This window comes from Panthera uncia (genome assembly GCF_023721935.1).
Source record: "Panthera uncia isolate 11264 chromosome B2 unlocalized genomic scaffold, Puncia_PCG_1.0 HiC_scaffold_24, whole genome shotgun sequence".
Classification (NCBI taxonomy): domain Eukaryota; kingdom Metazoa; phylum Chordata; class Mammalia; order Carnivora; family Felidae; genus Panthera; species Panthera uncia.
Window position 1 is genome coordinate 89,730,408 of NW_026057580.1, and position 17,584 is coordinate 89,747,991.

Sequence of the window (17,584 nt, forward strand, 5' to 3'; positions counted from 1 at the left end):
TATATAATTAATATATAATATTAATATTATATAATATATATATCTGACTTGCACAGAGTTAATCATAGTTAATGACATCACCATTCTGAATTTGGCAATCATATGTATATATGAAATTTATAGGAAATAAAACAGAAACTATAATAAGGGGCACTTGGGTGGCTCAGTTGGTTAAGCATCTGGCTGTTGATTTCGACTCAGGTCATGAGCTCACGGTTTGTGGGTTCAAGCCCTACATCTCTTTCTCTCCTTCTGTCTCTGCCCCTCCCCCACTCTCTCACGTTTTCTCTCTCTCTCTCTCTCTCTATCAAAATAAGTAAATATACTTAGAAAAAAAGAAAATATAGTAAAACGTATCCTTCAAGCAATAGGAGAGCAAATCTATGTCGACAACCCAACATTCCTCAGGCACTGAGTTCAGGCCTAAGTATCTGTCATACTGCTTTAGGCTCTGACTTATTTTCTTTATACTCAGCCATTGGCTACCGATGCTTATTTTTATAAGGGTCTATGCAATGGAATTTGTGTGAAGAGCTATAGTAACTCCTTTCGGTGATTATTCTTTTCAGCTTTTTCCATTACTGATTACAAAATCAGTCAAACAGTCTCTCTGTTTGACTATAAGTGACCTTCTTAATTAAAAGAGATAAAGTCATCCAAAGCAGGCAGTGATAAAGAATTTGACCGAATTTGCATCATAAGACTTTCATGAAATTTTCCTTCAGTCCCTAAAGTATAGAAATCTGTAGGGAATTGAATGAAAAGTTTAGACTTTTCCAGAGGGAATGGGGAAAATGAATTTTTAGTTAAAAATGTAAGAACATTCTGCAGAAAACCTGGCTCCTTGGAAAAGTTATGTGCAACCCAAAATCATTTGAATTGTGAAAGGGCAGACATTGTAAATGATTAAACACATTGTAGCGACTGGGTTTCTCATTTGATTTGGCTTTTCTTTCCACACTATCTTGTCATAGAAGCACAGACTGGAACATTTGAACGGAAGCTGTTGAACAGAGTGGGGGGAGGCCAGTATGTTCCAAAATTCTTCTGTTTATTTATTTATATTTTAAAAATACTTATTCCTTATCTAGCCTATCATTTTATATTTCTATCTTTAGTTTTTAATATAGGGTTTTACTAGAATTCTGCTTAGAATTCCTTCTCAGCTTTGGCTGAACAGAGTACCAATATTTTAGCTTTTCTGGAAGGGCTTAAAGTGTACTTAAAGTGGAATACTCTTATTTTTATCCAGTGTGTGCTATTTTTGTAATGAAACGGACCATTGAAAGGCTTTTAAATGTAATACAAATTTATGTTTTATTGCAAGGTATTCTAGATAGTGCCCAAACATGAAGTCTTAAGGAAAAAGAAAAACACCTAATAAAATAAAAAAAACCAAAAAACCAAAAACCAAAAACCAAAAACAAAAACTTCCCCTCTGTAAAAGTCTACATGCTATGTGATATATTTTTAGTCTACTAGGCGTATATCACCATTGTTTGCATGAGGAAAGAGAGAAAATCTAAATTAGGGATCTGAGTTTCACCTCTTTACCTCAAGGATTCAATGCGCATATTTAAATCAATGTGCATTATTAAATCAATAATAATGAAACAGTGGGTTTCCCGTTAGAGGCAGTGTGGTCTAATGGCTAAGAGTGATGCTATCTGGGCTTAACTATCCCTACCATCTCCTAGCTTTCTGCCTTGGGACACATTTTTTAAACTTTCCAAGCTTGTTTACTGTCTTTAAAGAGGAGATAGTAGTTGTAACTATATCTCTGTGTTCTTAGAATAATGAAAAGATAGGACATATGTCGGTTAACAGAGTGCACGGCACACTGTGGGAGATCAGTAAAAGTTAGCTATCATTATTTATTGTTATCTGAAAACGTTCATAGGATGTTTAATGAAAACATTCACTAAAACCAATGGCTACAAAAGGGCATGCTGAGGGCAGCCGAAAGGGAAGTGAAGAATGCAAATATTCTGGAATCTTATTGATAAGTTCGTTGGTATTTTTGAGGTCTCTTTCTTTTTTTAATGTTTTATTTATTTTTTGAGAGAAAGAGAGAGACAATGCAAGCAGGGGAGGGCCAGAGGGGGAGACACAGAATCTGAAGCAGGCTCCAGTCTCAGAGCTGTCAGCACAGAGCCCGACGCAGGGCTCGAACCTACGAACCGTGAGATCATGACCTGAGCCGAAGTCGGACGCTCAACCAACTGCGCCACCCAGGCGCCCCTTGAGCTCTCTTTGTACTGTAGCCCTCTTGCCCTCAACCCCAATGTTTAGGCTAGGCGGGCACTGAACAGGGCCGTCTGAAAAGAGTGGCTGTTACTCAGGTCTCACCGACTAGCTCCACATGGAAACGTCATTCCAGTGATGCTAGCTCTTCCGTTATTTTGGAGCAGCTGCAAACCACATATTTAGACAAAACTTTCCAAATTTTTAACTCTCTAGAAGGCAAAAAAAATTTTCTGTAGGTTGGATCTAGTTTGTTTTTTTTTTTTAATTTCTTTTTTAATGTTTATTCTTGAGACAGAGACCGAGCGTGAACAGGGGAGGGGCAGAGAGAGAAGGAGACACAGAATCTGAAACAGGCTCCAGGCTCTGAGCTGTCAGCACAGAAACCGACGTGGGGCTCGAACCCACGAACTGTGAGATCATGACCTGAGCCGAAGTTGGACACCCAACCGACCGAGCCACCCAGGCGCCCCTGGATCTGGTTTTTTTGAATCCCCTTCTAGGTTCTTTACTCAGCGGGTATATAATAGCTTTTTCTTTCATGTTCTCCACCCCAAATAAGGAGGAAGAAAGAGGTTGCTGGGCTCTGGGGAACCAATTTCAAACAGAAAACCTGTTAGTTTTCTCACCTGGGCCCCCTGGGCATTGCAGACTAGATAGGTTTGCCACATAGCATAGCCTGGGGTGGTGCGTCCTGTAGACCTGGAACCTTCCCTGTGTGTGTGTGTGTGTGTGTGTGTGCGCGCGCGCGCGCGCACGCGCACACATAGGGAGCTAGTTATCGAATGCCCCGCAGATGGTGACATTTATTGACCTAAGTGGAAAAATCCATATTGGTTACACATGTAAATTACTAGTTTTAGTACCATTCAGGCTTCATCCTCATATATATTCTCCAATACGGGAGAATCAAAGTTAGCTAAATAGGGATGACATTTATTGATAACTGCTTCCAAGTGACATCTGAAGCTATAACTTCAAACAACGTCCCTTCTACAATGATTTGTTGAGCATCAACCACATGCTGCTGTCTTCACCCTTTTTCATCTGGTCCTCCTGGTGACCAGCAGTGTGAATATACTGGGGTACAGTGAGTGGCAGTGAGAGCAAAAAGGCTCCTATGGGTTCTGGGACGTGTGCCTTTGTCCTAGTGAGTCCATGGCTTTATCAAATGATCCCATCAGCAAAACCTCATTCGGAAAACTAAACACCCAAACTGACCATAATTTTATTAACAGTCTGTCAAGGGCAGAATACAATGAACCACCTATAGGTTAAAGAGAAATCAACAACCAAACCAGGTGGAGAATTTAACACTCTTTCTTTCAGCTTTTCTTTATTCCACTGAGTCCTACCAAGCTGAATTCAGTAAACTCAAATTTCCTGGAAGAATTCAGATTAAGTAACAACATTTAATAAGCAATAATCGTAACGGGATTTTTCCTACCCAAATTTACATCTTTAATATGTTTTGTGAGGATACACTGTGTTTTACTCTTTCCTGCCATGACAAGTCTAGCCTGCTGTCTCTCCCCTGGCTTGTTCCAGCTCAGGGATTTAATTTATATTGTGAGTAAACGAAGTGTTGACGTTAGACGGTGCGCAGCTCAAAGACTGACACCCTCTAGACCCAGCTAGCCACATCCAATCTGAGGGTGCGTGATTCATTTCTCCTGGAAATGAGTGCTAGCCCTCAACACAGCCCTCTGAAGGCACAAAGGAAGACATATACCTGACTGTTCTTGGGGCGGACACTGCCTCCGTGCTAACACACATTGTAGCTCTTGTCTTCAGTTAGTTTTTCTGACACACAATCTCTTCAAGTCTTCCCCATGTTGGGACTCAAACCGCATAATCCTCTATTTTGTGATCTAATTGAGTGGAAATCCTTTCCCTTGGTAATGGAGAGCTTTAGAGCACTAGAAAAAAAAATGCAAATGCCTTTAATATTATGCAATATGCTGTTTTCCTGGGGTGAGCATTGAGACTTTAATGGGAAAATAATACTAACTCGGAAACTTAATCTTTTTCAATTTCTATTTTGCTCTTTCATATCGAGCCCATTCTCTTAGGTCACACACAAATGTTTTATCCATGAATGTGGATCATGGGGACTATCTACTGAAAGGATTAAGTGAGTTCATGTGTGTGACAGACCCAGAACAGGATCTGGAACATGGTTAATAGTCAAATCTTGATGATGATGATGATGATATAAACTTCCCTGTGGAGTTTTGTCATTTTGCTTGTTTAGGCTGTGCACCCCATGCCTTGAATTCTGTGTCAGAACCTCTAGTGATAATACTTAGGGCAGGAGGGTTTCCCTACCCGAAAGCTGCAGAATACCACTTCATGTCGACGAGCATCCTGCCTCTCGTAGTCAGTTGTACCTTGCAGGTGCTTCCAGATTGGGACTTGACCACTGCATCTGCAGATTTTTGCTGAATGCTTATTATGTGGGAGGCACAGGCTTGCAAAATACTTTTGGGAATCTTCCTTGCTCTAAAGGAGTTGATCACATAGGTAGAAAGACAAAACAAAAGGTGAATTTAGAAGATATTAAAACACAACAGAAAAAAAACTAGAGCAAGACTGAAGTGTGTTCAGGAGAGACAAATGAGTGATGCAGACACGGTACTTCTGAGGAGGGGATAACTTATGCCAAATGGAGTAGAGTCAACAGGTCTCAAGCAAGAAGTGGGTCTCAGAGTAATCCTCAGATGTGGAGGATTGCATTCAGCAAGCTAAAAGGTTAAATCCTGAAATACTAATTTATGTGCTTGCCAGATGTTCTGTTCCCTGTGACCATTTTCCCCTCTTCCAGCCTCAGTGAAGCAAACACAAAGGCTCATAGAAAAGCCCATTCTAAGTGGGGACCTTTTAGGGTACATGGAGCCGAGTTTTACCTCCATCTTTAAATAAAACTGTATCAGGAAAAGGGAGAGGGGAGGGCTGACCGATAGCGGGGAAGAGAAGGAATGGGGTATGTACCAAAAGAAGGACCTGCCAGCTCCAGGACCAGGGAGCTGAACAGAGGCAGATTGGGCACTGGTTATTGTCTAAGGCGGACCTCAAAGAGCCTTTGGATAATGGCCTACTCTTTCCTCTCTTACTTATTGCTTGTGGATTACCCGTCATCTTTAGGTGCTAAACTTCCATACGTCCATTTTCTACCTCACCTCTAACAGAGGTGAGAGGGCATAGACAATTTACGGAATGGAGGGGTGTCATGCAGGACCCTGGAGTCAAAGTAGGATCCAACAGAACCAATCAGGAATATCCCTTTGACTGAGGACGTTAATGACCACCGTGTCCCTGATTATACACAGAAAAGGACAGTATAAAAACTAGCATCTAATGTGTTTAGAAGAGGTAGATTTGAATAGTTGGTAAGTGTATGAACAGTGCCTCTGACAACTGGACTCTTAACTTTTATAAAGAGTTTGTCCCATGAGGCAGATACTATGTTCAACCACACATAAAGACTTGAGAATTGCCTACAGACACGTCTTCAGTAACCACCTTAATCTCTTATGTTAACTAAATCGTGAAATACTATTCTTTTAGGATTGTCTCGAAAGATCATTACCACATGGCTGTCCAGTATAAGTGAAGAAATACCACATAGCGATGTAATTAACACAGGGTTTCAGGAGTGAAATGGTAGAGCTTGCTCGTACAGCAGATGGTTTAACAACTGCCAACATGCAGAGAGAGAAAAGCTGAGAAATCAGCTTGTCCTTTATTTACTTTTGGACCTGTACTCTCTTTGCCAGACTCCAGCCAGCTGAAAGATCCAGTGATCATCCGTCCATCCAACCATTCAACACATATTTACTGAATGACTACTATGTACTAGGAATTCATCTACAAGCAAGGATTTTTGGCAGTGGGGAAAAATATAGAGAGAAATTCCTGGTATCATAGTGCTTATACTTTAGTAGGGGCCGATAGAAGAGAAATAAAATAAATAGGTATAAAATAAAGCAGGTAAGGGGAAAAAAAGAAAATGAGAAAGGGACACGGAAAGGGACAGGGTCAGTCCCTTGAGGCTTAAATTTAAAAAGAACGGTCAGGGAAGACCTCTCTGGGAAGGTGACTTAGAGTGAAGGCCTGAGGGAGCCCATCATGGAGTGAGCCATGGGGATAATTGGAAGTGTTCCAATAGTAAATCATCAAGGACAAAGTCCCTGAGCTAGTTTACGGTACATAAGGGCTATTGTGTGAGCAGAAAACTGGATTTTTCTGAATTTCAATGATTCTGATATGCTTATATCAGCAAATGACACATGGCGAGCCTTTGGTCAAGGTACACTTACATGCACTCTATGTTTAAAGCTATGTATTGCCAAAAGATGCTTAAGCTAAATATTGACTTAATTTTCCCATATACATACATTATGTTCCTGTCTGGAAATAGAGTACCAAGTCATTTCAGCAGGATTGGAAGTTTCTCCGATACTGGAAAAGGCTGTGCCACTCGGTGCCTAGGAAGTTGGGGATGGCAGAAAGTGACTACAATTCATGATTGCCTATTGACAAATTAAAACAGAAATTGTGATGACCTGACCTCATTCTAATGCAAATCCGTAACAAGCAGAGGAGCAAGGAAACTCTTTCCAGTGTCATGCCCCCTTTCCTATGCCCCTTATTAGATTTACATAATGTTGCAATCTTTCACGGAGGTCAGCACTCAGCATGCTCTGGCTTTTAACTGGCATCATTAATCAATGTGATGTTAATCCAGGAGAAACAGCTATCACACAAGGGCAAGTGGTAGGAACCAACCTTGTTGTCTCGTGGATGAAGGTGACATTTTTGATGGCAGGGTTTATTCATCCCTGCGCACTTCACCCCCTCAGCAGGTCTCATGAGGCCAGTAGCTCATTTCGAGAAAGCTGTCTTCAACCTCTAATCTCGGCCACACTCCTGCTGCCACAGTGCTCTGATGGGTGGGCTCTCAAAGTGGACATTGGAAATCTTCAGATGTCAAGAAGCTTCATGTCGTATTCCACGGCAAGAGACGACCATCTTCATTGGAAGCCACATTCCTGGTGCTCTCAGGGAATTCCGTTTGAGTGCTTTCACTTTGTGGAGCTAAAACCACAAACACATTTGTCTTTTCATAATTGTAGTTTATACGTTAGAGCAAAGTGGGGTAGAACTCAATCATCTGTACCGTGAGCCAGTTTGGGGGTCTACTAGCCCTCCCAGCTTGTAGTTCAATTATTGGTGAGTGATCTTACAATTTATTTGTCATGGTGCCTGGCATGTTTAGAAGAACGTGTGTTATGTAAATTACACATCTGGCTTCTCCCAAATCCCTTTTCCACCTGTCTTCTTCTTATTTTTACCAGAAGTAAAGCATTTCTCTGTGTGTGTGTGTGTGTGTGTGTGTGTGAAGGTAAATGGGTAGACAGAGTTCTGATTCAGAAGACAGGAGATGGACTTCTTCCCCACCCCCACTATACTACACATTTCCGGGGGCTGGGGGGGGGGGCGGCATTTGTCCACACCTCACTTAATCTCTGCCTCAATTTCCTCATCAGTAAGAAAAGGATACCTTTTTCCAAAAAAGGCTTTGGTGGGAATAAAATGAGCTGATACATGTAAATAACATCAAGGCTATAAGTTTTATCACAGCTTTAATGTATTGATCATTATGAGCGCAGATGGAACCCCCAGATGTTAACTTCGCAGCTTTGGGGAAATTATTTTAAAAACTACCTGTTAGTCCAAAAATTATTGTTGTTTAATAATAAAATTATTTAAAAATTATTTTCTAACTCCCCTGTGGGGGGAGGGCAGGTTTTATGCAAATGTGCAGGCCATCATTTGACAAAAGCTCCGTCAACAGCAGCTATCAGGGTTTGCTTGGGAGGTGGGAAGTGTGCCAAAGGTCTGAACAAGGCAAAGCCCCAGAAACCCAACTTCGGGAGACCTCACCCTGTGCTGGAAGCCTGGGAGCAGGGCAGTGGTGTGGCAGCCTTCTGTCCCCAGGGGCTCTGCTTCCTGCTTCAGGCTCTATGGCTGGTGGCTCCGCCCTTTCCTGGCTCGGGTGTGGACACGCTGGCCTCGGTCCCTCTCTGGGCCGGCACTGGGGTGGAACAGGAGCACAGCTTCTTTGACAACCCCTCCCTCAGAAATGAATTCCAAAGCCTAACCGCAGATTTCATTCATCTCAACAAAGGATTACTTCTATTCAGTTTTATTGACTGCTTAGGAATTACGAACGGTACAGTCGTATTCGCATTCAAGGGAGATCTGAGCAATAGCCATTTTGCTCGTTGGAGTTCAGTGCCTGAAATGTTTTCCCTTCTCCCAGGTGCTGCACCTCAGGACTGTTGTCTGTGGTCAGGGCACTCAACACGAGAGACTTGTGCACAGTATACAAACTTAAACAATTTTTTCCCCCCCAGGGGTGCCTGGGTGGCTCAGTGGGTTAGCGTCCGACTTGGGCCCAGGTCACATCTCACCGACCGTGAGTTCAAGCCCCGCGTCAGGCTCTGGGCTGAGAGCTCGGAGGCTAGAGCCTGCTTTGGATTCTGGGTCTCCCTCTCTCCGCCCCTCCCTAGCTCACGCTCACTCTCTCTCTCTGTCAAAAATAAACTTGAAAACAAATGTTTTTTCTTTAATGTGTATTTATTTATTTTTCAGACAGAGAGAGAGCAAGTGGGGGAAGGGCAAAGAGAGGGGGAGAGAGAGAACCCAAAGCAGGCTCTGTGCTGTCAGCTCAGAGCCTGGCTCTGGGCTTGATCTCACAGACTGGATCATGAGATTGTGACTTGAGCCGAAATCAAGTCAGACACTCAACTAACTGAGCCACCCAGGTGCCCTACCAACATGTTTGTTTTTTTTTAAGCTAGAATGTTTCCTTTCTCCAATCTGCGGAAATGTATTGGCTAATGCTTAAACTGCACGTGATAAGAACTTTTAAATTATAATTCAGTAGTAAATCAATCATCAGAAGTGTATGAAAGTGTGCCTACTACTGTAAGTCAGACAAGGGCTAATGACACAAAAAATAATTGTGTTGTTTGGTATATTTGAGCAAACATTTATTGAATGCCTACTCAATAACAGGTGCTATGCTTGGCATTGAGGAGAAAAAGATGAGCAAGACATAGTTCCTATCTTCAAAAAGCCCATAAAGGGGTTGGGGGTGACGTAGGTGGGGCACAGCAAACCAACATTTTCAATACATAAATGTGCTGGATGAAAACTCAGGGGGTCGTGGAAGCCAAAAATGGAATCTCCGATCTACGAGTTCAGAGAAGGCTGCCCTGGGGCCCGCGTGGCATGTGAGGATGAGAGGAATCAGCCAGAAAAACGGACCGAAGGGTGGGCAAGAGAGGGAGGAGTCTGCCTTTGGGTGAAGAGCAAGGCAAGAGCCCAAAGATACAAAACACACCTGCAGATACAGAGACAAGGAAGGTGTGTGGCAGGATATAGGGGAAGATGAGCCTGGAGAGAAAGATAGGCAGTGTAGACCCAGGGAGTCTGAGACACCTGCTATGGGATTTGGAGTTTACTCTCAGGTAGGCAGTGGTTGGAAGAGGCTGAGAGTAGCTCCCTGCACATGGGCCCATCCCTGGAAGATCCAGGGATATTTTTTGCGATAAAGCCCATCAGGCCACCAAGTGTAAAGGAATGTCAGAAAGGCCCACACCTAGGAAGGCTGCGTTGTCCTTAACAGCTGATAAACATGGTGACTTCTGCTTCCAAGCATTGTTCGTGTTCAGTGCTTGCTACTAAACTTTCTTTTCCAAATTTTAACTCCACGTTTTCATAAGTACTGAGCTAGATTATTTTAACACAGTGCTTTCCAACTTTAAAATTTTTCATGTTAAAAATAATGAGAGCCCACACTAGGATGAAGCGACAAAGCTGTTCGCAAGTTAAGGGCAATTCCATCCTTCACTTGCCTTTTCCCCAAGGCTTTCAGTGCAAGAGGTGAGGAGAAAAGCCACATCTTGGGTGCCGACCGTTTGAGACAGAGCCACGACTGATCGGAAACCTTTGTTTTAACTTTTATGCCCCAATCCTCTCATGTTTCCTAAACAAGTGTGCATTTTACTCAGCAATTGCTTACTACGTACCCACTGTGGGCACACAGGGCACTGGATGTGGGCTGCAGTGGGGAGCAAGATACATGGAATTTCTGTTCTCAAGGAGCGAAATAACCGGCGGTGATGGCGGTTGGGGAGTGAGGTGGGCTTGGAGAAATAAATAGAAATTACTGGAAAGCATGTCAAATGTGACGATGGGAACACTATATTTGGTAGCACACAACAAAAGCACGGTCCTAGATTGGGCGGCAGAAAAGGCTTCCCTACAGGAATTGACATTTCAGCAGAGAGCTAGAGGATGTGTAGGCGTGAGCCAAACAAACAGAAGGAAGAAGAGTGTTCCAGGCAGAGGGACAGCTTGAGTGAGAGTTCCAAAGGCAAGTGGGAACATGGCACTTGCAAGAATCCAAAGGAACTCCCTGTGGGGGAGGGGAGCACTTAGACTTGAAGGGTTAAGAGCCGGAAGGAAACTGCGGCTGGTCAGGGAGGGCTTTGGCAGCCATGGGAAGCAGCTCTTCGCCTCCTCTGACCAAGGGAGGCTTTAAAATCCCTTCCGTGCTTTACATTTGAGAACAGCGACTCTCAGAGAAGTTAAACAGCTTCCCTAGAATCAAATGGCTTTAGGCCGACCAGGCCACTGTGTCTTCGAAGAAGACCAGAATCAGGCCTTGACATAGGATTTCATTCTTTGGGGGAGGAGTTGAGGAAACACCAGGAAGAGAGTGGACAAGGGCGAAAGAGGAGAGGCAGCTAATGAAAGGCGAGGTAGCGAGCAGGTATCAGCTGGGTAACTGGACTGTCACCCCAGGAGAAACTCAACACTTACCTTGGAGTTCCTGCACCTGAGGGAGAAGGGAGCTGGAGACCCCAGTTCCTGATGGTTTTGGGTTGAAGACCACCACAGAGGTGGGGGGAGATATTCATTCTCAGGTGCTTCGGTCTGTCACGGGGAGATATTCAGAGAACTCCCTCCGGCAAAGGAACACAGTGTAGAGATTCAGGCATTTGGAAGGCTGGTCTGTGTGCACTGTGGTTCCGAGGCTGAGGGCATGGGGACCACCATGCCGCTGCACAGTTCCAGGGCCCCGGACACCGGTGTCCCAATCCTGAGTCCTTATGTCACGCCACACTTGTATTCGCCTGAATGCCAGCTGGCTGTCTGGTGAAAGACGTGCAGCTACAGAATACTCTGGCACTCTGTGCCGAGGCCTCAGCAACTCTCAGGCTCAAGGCCTATGTGTCCTGCATCCCAGGACAGACTTCTCGGTATTCCCCTCTTTACTCTGGTATCTCGAGGCTGAAGGAAAACAGGCCGTGGCGAAGGACCCGTTAATTGGAAAGTGTCGAGTTTAACTAAGGAAATGAAAGAAACTCAACAGAATGAGAATTTAATGAGAAATAGGGTATGGAATGACATCAAGCACTAGGCTTAAAAAAAAGTTGGACCAATTAGGGTAAAGTCATTTGGTTTGGGATTTGGGGGGCAAGCTGACTCAGAGCAGTTTTCCAGAAATGAATGAGTCATAAGTTTTGGGGAATCTGATATTTAGTGGCTTAGTTTGGGGGCTAAAAAAGTTCATCGTAGTTTATCTTAATAATTTGTCGTATAAGAGGCCATGGGACAGAAGAACGAACAGGTTCTGGCCCAGCTTTTCCTTCCCAGCTTTCTGCCCTCATCACACGTTTATTGTGGTAGGCACTGTGGATTTAAACGTCATCATTACGGTTCAGGTGCTCAAAGAGCTCATAGGCTAGAAGAGGACAGAGAAGGGCACGCTGCCTAACAAGTTATGGGACCTTGGGACAGTCCATCTGCCTTTCTGGGTCTCTTTCATTAAGAAGGGCCTGGATGGATGAGATCAGTGGTTCTCAACCCTGGGCCTCTAGTAGAAGCACTCAGAGAGCTTTAAAAGAATGCCAGTGCCCCGGATGGCTCCACACCTAGAGATTCATTCTGTCTACCTGCTCTGGGGTAGGGTCCCAGCACAGGTATTTCTCAAAAAGCTACCGAGGTGATTCTACTGTGTCGTTGAGGTTAAGAATCACTAGATGATAACTTTCAAGTTTTTGGTAACTGAGGAACTCTGGCTTTCCCTGAACAGTTTGCTCTCTGTTTATCTCAGCAGAAGGTAGAAGCTAGTAGCTGGAAATTGGGTTCCTTATTTGAGACTGGTATAAACATAGCATGAGAACCCTGGAGCTCTGGGTTAGGCGACCACACGTCGCAGGGACTCTGAGTGGAGAGTTTACCTCAATAGGATGCATAGAAAACTCACTCCAGAAATAACAGGTGCCCGATTTTTTTTTTGTTCCTCAGAAGACACATTCTTAATGCCAACAACTAATTATCATACCAAGAAAACAAAAACTGTGAGGAAGAGCAGAGGCGGGTTCGCAGTGCCACCGAGTTGTACAAACCATGACTCACTCTTGTTCGAGGCTGAGGCATCTTTGTGGCATTTCTCTGAGAAGTGCTCGGTGGTTGCTTCGCAAAGGAAAGAGGGCAATGTACTTTGCTGTGGGCCTGAAGCGAAAGGGAAATCTTGTCCAGTCTCCTGCATCCTCTGGTTGGATTCAAACCACGCCTCCCAGTGAACTTTCCATGGTCGGAATCGAGAGCAGTTGGCTTCCCTATCCCTGTTCTGGCTTGTTCTCTATACTAACAACCTCTCCTATTACGTAGAAGGCAATTAAAGGATGAGCTGAGAAGCTGGCATCTTTCCTTTAAAGTAAAAGCCAGAAGCTTATGTTTTACTGGTGACAGTCTCCTGAAAAAACAAATTTCTTATTAGTAATGGCATAGGAGCCCTTGGAACAATCTCAGCTCATGGTTAGCTTGGAGCCTGCCTCGTGCTCTTCCCAAGTCCTCTCTGACATATGGCAGACAAAGCCTCTCCCTAAGAGCACCAACCCCACATAAGTACCTCACCTTGTCTTTTTTTTTTTAAATTTATATTCAATTTATTTAAACTAAGAAGAAGAAAGAAGGAGAAGAAGAAGAAGAAGAAGAAGAAGAAGAAGAAGAAGAAAGAAAACATTTCATTTCTCAACCTCTGCCTCTTTGCCATCACCAATCTGTTCTCGGTATCTATGAGCTGGTTTTTGTTTTTGAGATTCTACATACCAGAGAGATTATATGGCGTTTGTCTTTCTCTGTTTGACCTATTTCATGTAGGAGGAACCTAGAATTCTCTGCAGGAACTGATTCTTCAGGGCAAGTTGAGGAAATGACTTGGAGGCATGTATAAATTGCCTGTACTTTTCCTTGCCGGCTGCAAAGCCAGTATTGTTCCATCTAGTGGAATGTGTACAAAAAGCCACAGGAACCGCATCTATCTATCTGTTGATAAATTTCTTGTTTCATTTTCTGCAGACTGTGCAGTGGCCACTTGGAATCATGGGATTGGATAAATCGACTGATTCCAAAGGTGCCCTCAATTTCAAAGACAGAGGCCTGTATCTTCCCGATGAACTCCTGGGTGGGTTAAAACTTACAGTGATGTACGTAACCCCTCAAAGCCAGTTTCATAATATACAGTAGGGGCAGGTAACAAGGGCATCAAAAATGGGAATAGAATTTTCTAATTTGTGCAGTCTTCCACTTAAATTATTATTTTATCTGAAAAGCAACGCATGTTCTTGTAGAAAATACAGAAAATGCAGGAATAAGATTTTAGAAATCACTATATTTGTACCCCCAATAATGAACATTATAGCTTGTTACATTTTCTTGTAGTCTTTTTTCCTTCATGTGGCTTTTTGGTAACATACATTTACGTATCTGCGAATGCTTATATGGCAACATATGTATATGTGTAACAATATAATATTTAGTAGGCAAGTAAACCTTTCTGGGATTTCAATGTCTTTATCTTCGTGCTGGGGATAACCACAGCACTTACTCAACTGCGAGTATTAAACAAGTTAATACAAAGAACAGTTAGAACATGCTTGTTACGTATCAGCATTCTTTGAAGGCTAGGTATTATTTTACTACTATAATGTAATTGTGCATCCTGCTTTTTTTTCATGTAGCTTATAATGTGCACTTTCCCACATTTGTATATACTTATCACAAAATGTCCTTTGCAATGGCTACATAATATCCTACTGACATCGAATTATTTTTAATTGAACAACATGATACTTCTCCGTATTTCTTTCCATAAAGCTGGGTGGAAGATTTTTTTTTTTCAGGCTAGATATCCTAGCCAAAATACCATCAACTAACAGTCAAATCTTTCTGAATGGGTTGCCAAATAGAATCCCTAGTTAAAATTGAAATTCAGGTAAATAAAACGAGCCATTTTTTAGCACGTGTGTCCCCAAATTGCACGGAATGTACTTATACTGAAATATTATTTGTAGTTTCTGTGAAATTCAAATTTAACTGGGCTGTCTGTATGTCTATTTGTTAAGTCTGGCCACCCTAGGCAGCGGATCTGTTTATCCTGCCTAATTGATGCTACTTTTTCAAACAAGAAAGTAGTTTTCATTCTTATGGGCAATCCACCATTTGGTAAAAGCTCAGCAGAAAACCAATGGGAAGAAAAGAAAAAAGAAAAAAAAAAGAAAAAAAAGGAAAGAAAAAAGAAAGACACGTGGTATCTACAGACTCAAAAAGATCAAAGTAATCACAGTGTGCCTAACCAAAATTATTAAATGTGTAAAAAAAGCAAAGTATTTATGAGTAGCTATTAATTTTCTGTTTTGAAAGTACTGCAGGGAAATTCACTCCGGTTTTGCAGATGATCATTAATACTGCTTGTGATTTACAGGGTTGTTCTAGGCTGTTGGCTTCTCAGATAGAAGATGGTCATGTGTCAGCTCACACCTGCTCATACTTTTGGGAAACTCAGCTGAAGATTTAGCCAAAGGCCAAACCATCTGTTGCCAGTTTCTTGAAGGATAGAAACTCTCTCCCTAGACCCCACCTGCAGGGACCTTTCTCAGCCATTTGTAGACCAGTGGGGTACTGAGAGAGGTTTCCCAAAGGCTTTACACAAGAAAGAAGGTATCATGGGGCGCCTGGGTGGCTCAGTCAGTAAAGGGTCCCACTTCGGCTTAGGTCATGATCTCACAGTCTGTGGGTTCAAGCCCCGCATCGGGCTCTGTGCTGAGAGCTCAGAGCTCAGAGCCCGGAGCCTGCTTCGGATTCTGTGTCTCCCTCTTTTTCTGCCCCAACCCCTGCTTATGTTCTGTCTCTCTCTTGCTCTCTCAAAAACAAATAAACTTAAAAAAAAAAAATGAAGACATTGCAAGACCTCTGAGGTCTGGAAGAATCAAAGGGTCCTCTATGAGCCATTTGCTGCTTACTCAGCGATGCCCCAGCATTTGCATATTAGAGGGGCTTCTTAGAGCTGCAAATGGTTGGAAAGGGGGGCTCAGAGCCTTGGCTTGAAGCTGCCCTTTCAGAGCAAAGTACAATGTCTTTCCTTAGACGGAATGTTTCTTTGGGACGGCTGAAGGAACAGGTGAGAAAAGGGGTGGCGGTGGCAGCTTGTGGGTGCCCCCCACACACGCTCCATGTCGTGGCTGCTGGCATCATTAGCAGTTGGCACAGAGTTTGAAGGATGAAAAAAAAAAAGGAAAGGCTAGTGCTCTTAAATATGATTTGGAAGATTGAAACAGTACTGGGGAGAAAGATTTCTAACCAGATCGCGCAAAGCACATGCCGTCACCCATAATTTCTCTCATTTTGTTTTCATCCAGAGACATCCATCTGCAAGTCTGACCATTGCTCATCCGAAGACCTCTCCCTGGCATCCCACTGCCGGTGAGATCAAAGCTGGGCATGAATGTGGGTGTGATACAGGTGGCCCCGGCCAGCTGGTGACCTCCGGCAGGGTCTCCTCCCATCGTACCTGACACCTGCTTGCCTCACGTCCAACCCGCCAGTAATACTGACTGAGTTTTGTAGGACAAAATACTATTTCATGCCTCCGTATGGACTACTGTTTTCTTTGCCCAAAGAAATCGCGGTGCCACCGATCTCTCCACCTGCCCTTGTCCTAAGGGCTGCCTGGTGACCTCCTACTTGTCCTTTAATCAGCCCAGATGTCAGTTTCCGCAACACCTTCTCTTTACAACTCCTGACACCCTAGGGTTAAAAGCTCTCTCCTTTATGCATCCTTCTCACACTTTATTGTATCAGATTCTTTTGTTCATTTTGTTTATACATGTTCCTTCCGCTCATAAGCTTGTTGAGGGCAAGGACCATCTTTTTATTCATCTCTCTTTCCCCAGTGACTAGGCAAAGCCCAATACATCATAGCAATCAGTATTTGTGGGATGAATGAATCCTATTCTAGATTTTAGGTTTAGCACTTATTTAATATTCAGTAAATGTGAATTTATTCTATTAAAGTAAATTATTTAAGGCACTCATGAATGGATAAGGAAAATGTGTGTATACATGTGCACACACACACACACAATGGAAAATTACCCAACTATGCAATCTTGGCATTTGCAACAATATAGGTGGACCTAGAAGGTATATTGCTAAGTGAAAGAAGTCAGGCAAAACAAGACAAAGACCATATGATTTCACTCCTATGTGGAATTCAAGGACAAATTTGACAAAACGAAGGAAAAAAAAATGACAGAAAAGCAAAACAGGCTCTTAAATACAGAGAACAAACAGGTGGTTGCCAGAGGGGAGGTAGGTGTGGGAATGGATGAGATAGATGAAAGATATTAAGAGTACACTTATCTAGGGGCACCTGGGTGGCTCAGTTGGTTAGGCATCCGACTTTGGCTCGGGTCATGATCTCATGGTTCGTGGGTTCGAGCCCCGTGTCGGGCTCTATGCTGACAGCTCAGAGCGCCTGCTTGGGATTCTGTGTCTCCCTCTCTCTCTGCCCCTCCCCTGCCCACGCTCTGTCTCTTTCTCTCTCAAAAATAAACATTAAAAAAATTTTTTTAAAAAAGTACACTTATTTTGATATAAATAAATAAATAAATAAATGTAAATCATTTGACAAATTTTAAAAACCTGTCCTCTCAGCTGTGCCATAGGGCAAACTTTGTAAATAGTGATGCTCTTTCTAGGTCCAGAGTTTGAGATCCAAAACATAGCTGTGCACATTTTAGCTTCTGGCTAGGATTTTGACCCTGTAATTTATGGATGATTGTATCTTTTGAATTTCCAAGATAGCCTACTGCAAACTTCTCCGACAGCTCAGTCAGGTAAAGAAAGCAAACACGTGAAGTCTGATTTAAACCTTCTTGGTCTGTTAGGGCTGCTGGTTAGATTAGAAGAGAGGTTA

At 43.1% G+C, this 17,584-nt stretch overlaps 1 long non-coding RNA gene across 1 annotated transcript; it reads right to left on the bottom strand.

Annotated features, from left to right (window-relative positions):
* Positions 1 to 57: 57 nt before the first annotated feature.
* Positions 58 to 17,188, bottom strand: LOC125938001 (uncharacterized). The gene is made up of 4 exons (XR_007462578.1): positions 12,742 to 17,188; positions 11,140 to 11,610; positions 4,573 to 7,341; positions 58 to 4,163 (listed from the first exon to the last, which is right to left on the bottom strand). It is a non-coding gene; the product is annotated as an uncharacterized LOC125938001 (long non-coding RNA).
* Between the last annotated feature and the right edge of the window lie 396 nt (positions 17,189 to 17,584).